The sequence below is a fragment of the Amphibalanus amphitrite genome, unplaced genomic scaffold (genome assembly GCF_019059575.1).
Source record: "Amphibalanus amphitrite isolate SeventyFive unplaced genomic scaffold, NRLGWU_Aamphi_draft 001662F_arrow, whole genome shotgun sequence".
Taxonomy (NCBI): Eukaryota; Metazoa; Arthropoda; class Thecostraca; order Balanomorpha; family Balanidae; genus Amphibalanus; species Amphibalanus amphitrite.
Genome location: NW_024883155.1, coordinates 92,832 through 99,996, shown reverse-complemented (window position 1 = coordinate 99,996; position 7,165 = coordinate 92,832). Strand labels below are relative to the sequence as shown.

At 49.4% G+C, this 7,165-nt stretch overlaps 1 long non-coding RNA gene across 1 annotated transcript; it reads left to right on the top strand.

The window, feature by feature from the left end:
* The first annotated feature begins 3,788 nt into the window (after positions 1 to 3,788).
* Positions 3,789 to 6,282, top strand: LOC122374490. Its single transcript, XR_006255231.1, has 3 exons — positions 3,789 to 5,180; positions 5,460 to 5,635; positions 6,034 to 6,282. It is a non-coding gene; the product is annotated as an uncharacterized LOC122374490 (long non-coding RNA).
* Positions 6,283 to 7,165: the final 883 nt, after the last annotated feature.

The following is a 7,165-nucleotide window of genomic DNA, read 5'->3' as shown; positions in this document are numbered from 1 at the left end:
TATTCTGGTATCCGGAGGGGCGACCTTCAACATTTGGGGGCTCAGGTCGTATTTGGGGGTGCCCTGGAGAACATTTAGGTGTCCAGGCACCCCCAAAGAGATATAGAGTTCGATCCCTGCCTGCACATCACTTTTTAATTCATGTTCTCTCTGTAAAACGGCATCAGCCTAGTCGGCGCTAATTGGGGCGCCATTTGGGCGGCTGGGCGGAAAGGGGGGGCCATGGCCCCCCCCCCCTGTATACGCCACTGCTTGCTCCTGTGATGTTCGTTGCGGCGTTCTCGTTGCTCGTGTCAACTATCATGTTCAGTTACTGACAGTCGTGCCTTCTTCTTCCAGGACTTAACTGGCGTCGGTCCAGCGGTGGTGGACGGGGGACCGCCATCGTCACCGCCGTCCTGACTGCAACAAAACAACAGCGGCGGACCGAGACAGCAGAGCGACACCGGGCGGCCACTTCGGAACGGAACGGTGAGAGGGAAAGCAAAACAAAATTTTGCATGTGTAGCATTTTCTTTACTTTAACTATTGTTCCATGATAAAAACAGAGGAGTCCGCAGGTCATGAATTTCAACAGAAACGGCAACGTAAACCGTTTGAATTTTGATCATAATGTGATTAGAATAAGTCTGGTTGTCTGTAATGTGATATTAGTGTCGTTTTAAACGCGTCTTAACTGTCATTATCAGCGATGCTCCTTGAACCATTTCATAAATCATCCAATGGCACGTTCATTGGATTTGACATCGGGTATAATTACGGAGCGAGCGAAGCGAGCGGAGTCTTACGTAGAATAACGGAAATTTCTAAGTATGAGCGGCCGGCCGGCCGGCCGGCCGTGGTCACGATTCTGCGACACTTATATCTCAGCAACCACTTGACCGATTTACATGCGGTAATTTTTGTAGGGTAGCTTCATTCCTTCTACTAAGTATTGTACGATTCCCGATGCATGTTGGTGACCCCTTATGCACGTGCCACGCTCAAAACGAAGAGGTGTCACTTTTGTAATTGTTGCAATATCTCGGTAACTACTTGGCCGATTGCGCTGAAAGTTGGCATGTAGGTAGGCACCCACTAGGCAATGCATATCCATGTGCCAGAGTTGGGGTGCTGCTGCACGTGCGCACGTGCAGGGGTCGATTCCAGATCTCGAGAACGGCTGGACCGATGGCGCTCAAATTTGGCACATGGTTAGGGACCGGTTAGTAGGGTGCCGTGCAAAAGTCAGTTGGGACCCATTTTGCACGTGCGCACGTGCAGGGTGCGGCTTCCAGATCTCGAGAACGACGGGGCCGATTCTGCTCAAATTTGGCACATCGCTAGAGACCGGTTAGTAGGGTGCCGTGCCCAAGTCGGCTGGAGGTACCTAGTCGAAATTTCGCACGTGCAAGGCTCATCATCTCGCTCGCTCCGTTAGTCGCCCCAAAAGGCGTTATAATGGTGTAAATCATTTCCATTTTATATCCGCTCGCCGCCATCTTTTCCTCTCTTCTCCAACAGAATCCGTGTGATTCAGACTCTGTGGACCACCGTCCGCTGTCTGCCCGGTCTGCGACACACCGGGCCATCGGACTACAGTATACTACCGGTCGTCAAACTACAATGCTACAAGTCCTCGGCCTACAGTACTACCGGCCCTCGGACTGTAGAATTACCAGGTCCTCGGACTACAGGACTACCGGCCCTCGGACTACAGTACTACCGGTCCTCGGACTACAGCACTATATATCAGTCCTTGGCTGTAGCTGACGGACACGGAATGGGAAATCAGCGAGCTCCTTGAAACGCAACGATATCTAAACGTAAGTTCGTATTTTCCAAAACGTTTCGTCCGTTGTTAACCCGCGCCCGGCTGGGGGTCCTGGATTTCCACGCCCTGCTGGGGGGGGGGGGGGTGTTTGAACACCCCCCCTTGTAACTCGGCTCCTGGGCCACGTAGCGATACGCGGAAGGCGGCGTTCGAAAGAGCGTAAAAAATAATGACGAAATCACTTCGGTCAATTTTTTGGTCAGGTCAAAGGTCAGGTCACCAGAGGTCATTGAAGGCAAAATTTCGCCGATTTCCAGGTCGAATGTCGATAATTTCCAAGAAACCAACGCATAACTCGGGAACCAATAGAGCTACAGCGCCGCGGAAAAGCGCATTCGATAGCCCTATTAACGCCCTTTCTGAATAATCCTCTCAGATTTGACCTAACGTCAACGGTTTTGCCTGCAGGGGGCAAACACTGCAAAAATAGCCGATTTTTTCGGAAACAGTTTTTCTGCAATAACTTTTGACCCAAGCCCTGTACGAGCTTACTTTTACCGGCATCGTGTTCCTCTCGTCAAGACGCATCGAATGAACTATAACTTGACCTTGAAAGGTCAACTTGAAAATTTGACCTCAGGTCAAGGTCATGACCTGACCGGAAAGGGTCATGTTGCATATCAGTCGATCCGTATCGTCGAGCTGAACACATATAAGGCGTTTTCATCGCTCTAGCATGCCTCTATCAAAAGTTATTTGCGAAAAACTGTTAGATACCATTCGTGACCTAAGATGACCTCAGGGCATAAACAAGGGTCACGGACACCATTTTCATGTTCAGTGTGTCTAAACCACTTGTAATTCGGTGTTTGGGAGTGTTTATAATGTCTTTCGTCCAAAAGAGGCGCATTTCAATTTTCTCCCATTGACTTAAAATGGGGAGGTTGTAGCACGGGTTCGTGTCTGGGTTTAGCCTTATGTAACACAGCATACGTGGAAGACAGCACGTAGAGTGAGTAGGGCGTGGTATTATCACTTGCATTGTTGAAGCAGATCATCCGGGGCCAGTAGCAGTTATAAATTACTTCGTCGAGACAGGCTACTTCTCCAAGGTAAAGTACAGTATAGTTCCGTAGACAGTCATTCACCCGGCATACAAATACATCTGATGGAAGATGCTTTTAAGTTGGAGGCTTGATTATTCGACCCATAGTATAGATTGGTTCACGAGTGTCACTTCACTGCTCGGATTAAGGATGGAGGGGTCCGATCAGCTGGGGTTGCGGCACAGTCGGAAGGTGATAGGACAGGGTATTCGGAGTCCCAACGACCACTGCCAAACATATGGGTGGTAATTAAATTAATCAATTGAATGTGGTCATTCGTCCAGTCACCGATTCCTATATTACTGGCCTCCCATTAACTAAAATGCCCACTTAAATCGTATTAGCGTTGCTATGTTTGATACCCTCGAGATTAATTAGCTCGACTGCCCTAACTGAGCTGTGCTCCGCTCCTATCGGCCTTAACCTATGCAGTCGCTCCTCACACACACACACACACACACACATCTACTCTGACCACATGCATTCATCACTCAGCCCCCGAATTTATTTGAGCACCCCTAAAAATCCCTCCGATAGTGTCAGGTGTCTGACTAATAACGATCTCCCCGGCGAGATAAATGTCTCTTATCCGAAATCCATGTGCATGCTACGCTAACCGGCGACAAGGATATTTATCGCAGGGCCGCCCAGAGTAAAGGTACAAATATCCACCCTATAAATTTGCGGGGTTCACTACACGTCCGATAGACTTATGGTACACACATGCGCGATTTACATCCGACTTATCTCTCTATCCGGGAGAGATTACCTATGCCCTCTTCCGGTCCGCGTGTAACACCTCCGTTCACGACCCAGGGACCCTAGTTCATATCCTGGAACTCTCCTTAAACCGTGGGATTTACTTTCAAGGCCTTACGTGTCCTGGAGTACATTATTCCCTCCCCTGAGGCTGTCCAGTACCGATTAGGGCACCTTTACAAAATAAGTATGAGGACTTATTCGGGACACTACGGCTTGCCTTGTTCGCCCTTTGGGTGACTTACCCCTGACCTTCGGCTTCTTGCCTTTGGCATAACTCCAACTTACTCTCCAACTGCACTGCGCCAATCTTCCCCTTCCCCCTGCCATAGAAACCTCTCACTGCCTCGTTACCCAGTGTTACCTAAGCGGGAAATCTAACAGTAGCCGGATACTACTGGCGGAAAACGTGCATATGCCCTGCATACGCGACGGTGTGTCCCTAATATCATTGCGGTCTGGACGTGATTCTATAGAAGTGCACCTCGTCTCACACAATCATGCTAGTAAACATTACACCATGGGAGGCGGCGAAGCAAGCCGTCTGCCTCAACATGCCCGGTATCGATATTCGGTGGCGTAGTAATTGGCTTGAACTCGTAATCGCATCACTCTCGACTCCGCTAGTTAGCGGTTCGTAATTCTGAGACCACTGTACCTCGTGTCCCATCTGTACATCTCACCTCGAACCTTAATTATGCAAGACTGCTCCCACCTAACCCTTGCGCGCTGATTCGTCGTTTGGCCGCGACCCGCTGCCCTACTAACAGCTGCCCGACCTGCCATCTGGTGGCTAGCGGCCTGAACCGTGGGCCGTCGATCTGTCGTCGGCCGGACCGCCGCGTTATGACTTCCGCTCGGCACTGACCGGCGAGGCGTCGCCGTCCATGAACTCAACGATACGACGGCTAATGAGGTGGCATTAATAAATTCTACCACGCGCTGAACGGTTGCGGGTTGTCCTGACAAGCTATCAAGTGTATTGGATTAGAGTTAGACTGTTGGCGTTGCATAATGTTGCCTTAGAATTGCGGACCCGAATTAGTACCCGGGAATTCGGTCGACAGCTCCCGTCAGCCCCTTAGCTCTCCGTATAAGGGAATAACCGGCGAAAGGGGTAGCCCCGTTGTTCCCAGAGTCGAGCAGCACCCCTCCATTAGAGGTGCAAATCGTCGGCGGCCGTTCTGTTAGATTAAGCACAATTCTGCGCGGGCTATGATCCTTTCCTGATGGTTAACCCAATTTGGTCACGCGTGTAGGTCCGATCAGTACCCTAGAAACCTATGTAACCTGCCGTCCTCACCCAGTTATCCACACCCGGGGTATGGTTCTGACGGAGTTGCATCTCAAGTCATTAGGCTCCGCGAATCACCGTGCGGCGCCCCAGGCGGTATTTAAAGGCTCCGGCACGCCCGCGGCATATTGTCATCATGTCTACCACGTCTGTGGAGGTTGTTTCGGAGGCAAGTCGGCCCGAGAGCCCGCCGGGGTCCGCGGCCGAGGTACCCCGAGAATTGTACAACGAGATCGTCCGCTTAAAGGACGACCTCCACGCGGCTGAGGTAAGAATTTCCTTTGCTCTACCCTGAGCAATTTGTATTACTGTGCTTATCGGACCGCTCGTTGTGATTACCTGATTCTTGAAAATACTACCCTGATGGGATGGTCAACGTATTTGATGAACGAGCATCCGTCCTTAATTGTTATCACATGGGGTGGCGAGATCAATTTATATTTGATTTGGTTTAATTTTAAAGGTGATAGATTTAACTTTTACTTATAAAAGCTAAATTTGGTGTCTATGCTAGCCTGTTATTAACGGTGGTGGTGGTTCCTTGCAGGGAAAGTTGGAGGTCGCCCGCCGGGACCTGGAGCGGGCCCACCGAAAAAACAAAGCCGTAGTCGCGAGGCTGCGGAAAATAATCTATGCCACCCAGACCGCACCGAGCTACGCCCGGCCGGGGTGGCTCGACCAAGAAATAGAGTGGGCCTTATTGGAGCTCTCTTGAGCCCTCAGGTAAGAATCTTTGTACGTCGGCTGTTTCCACTGGTTACTAGTGCTACCCAAGGTAATCTGACTATGATCACTTGAGCATCGTTAAAGTAATGTGAATTTTTATGACTACTTTATGCTTATCTTAATAGTTATATCCAGAAGGAAGACGTCACTGAACAAAGCTAGACCTGTGCCTTGACATCAGCATGGAAGTACAGTTTGACTACCTGCGAAAGAACTGAGGCGGTTCACCGAATACATAAGGGCCGTCACAACAAATTTCAAATAAGCTCCCAGTACTAGGTCAGTTATCTTAATTTTATCAAGTTTCACTCCCCACGAGGTCCTTGGTTCATAAGAGGAGAACACGGGGTTGAGATATCCGATCAACCTCTAACGACGATCTTTTCTTGTTCCAGATGCAACGACGCAGGACACCTCCGAATTCATCTCGCCGTCGCGATGAATGGTGGTTCTGTAGTGTGTGAACAAATTCTGGCTCGCTGTCTGTAAATACATGTGCCATTTTGTACCAATTCGTCTGTTAAGTACGCTATCACCAATGTAAAGGGTTTCTTTCAACGGAGACACGATCCGGCGGGTTCCGAATCCTGCAGAAGGCATGGCGATCAGACGACTGAGTGAGAGAACTAGTGACGTGTGTCCTATGTTGAGATCGGATGGAATTGTAGTAAACGCCGGAAAGTGCCATTACAACGCCTCACGCAGATCATCACTACGCTTTCATCCCCGTGTCTGTGTACGCACTTCCCATTCACGTTCCCTCCATATCATATCCTAACAGGAGTAATAAGTTTTCGCTGTGTATTCTACATCAAGCTCGCATGGCATTATCAGTGTTAGTCGCAAACTAAAGCACCACACTCACGAACATCGACCCACAAGCTTGGTGAGACGCATCGTGTACTTAACCTAGGAGCCAAAGAATCTATATACAATGCAGAGTACTGTTGTCATTGAGCAACAGACGTACATGTCACTCCAAGCTGCCGCGTCGGTTCTCTTGTGACCACTAAGCTGACAAGTTGACCTTAAGTACGGAAACACGACGCAACGAGCCATGAACCTTCCAATACATCGCTGCCCTTACTCGCTAGGATGTTACGCGCAACTATTGACCAATAATACGGAAAACACAACGCAACGAACCGTGAAATTTACACTACATCGCTGCCCTTACTTGTTAGGATGTTACGCGCAACTATTGACCTATAATACGGAAAACACAACGCAACGAACCGTGAAATTTACACTACATCGCTGCCCTTACTCGCTAGGATGTTACGCGCAACTATTGACCTATATTAGTGTTAATCATGAGCCTACGCACCCTACGGAGAAGCGCCATTCATTGTGTATCGGCCTATATCGCTCGCTGGAACATGCTCAAATTAGTTCGACTCATGACACCGCCAGTGAAAAATTGGTCGCACCGATACATGACCATTACGTCGCCAAACTGCCTCGAATCATTTAGTCAGAGTTCATTTTGCTGGCTGCGCAGTTTCAAATCTAAACCTGGCACACCGG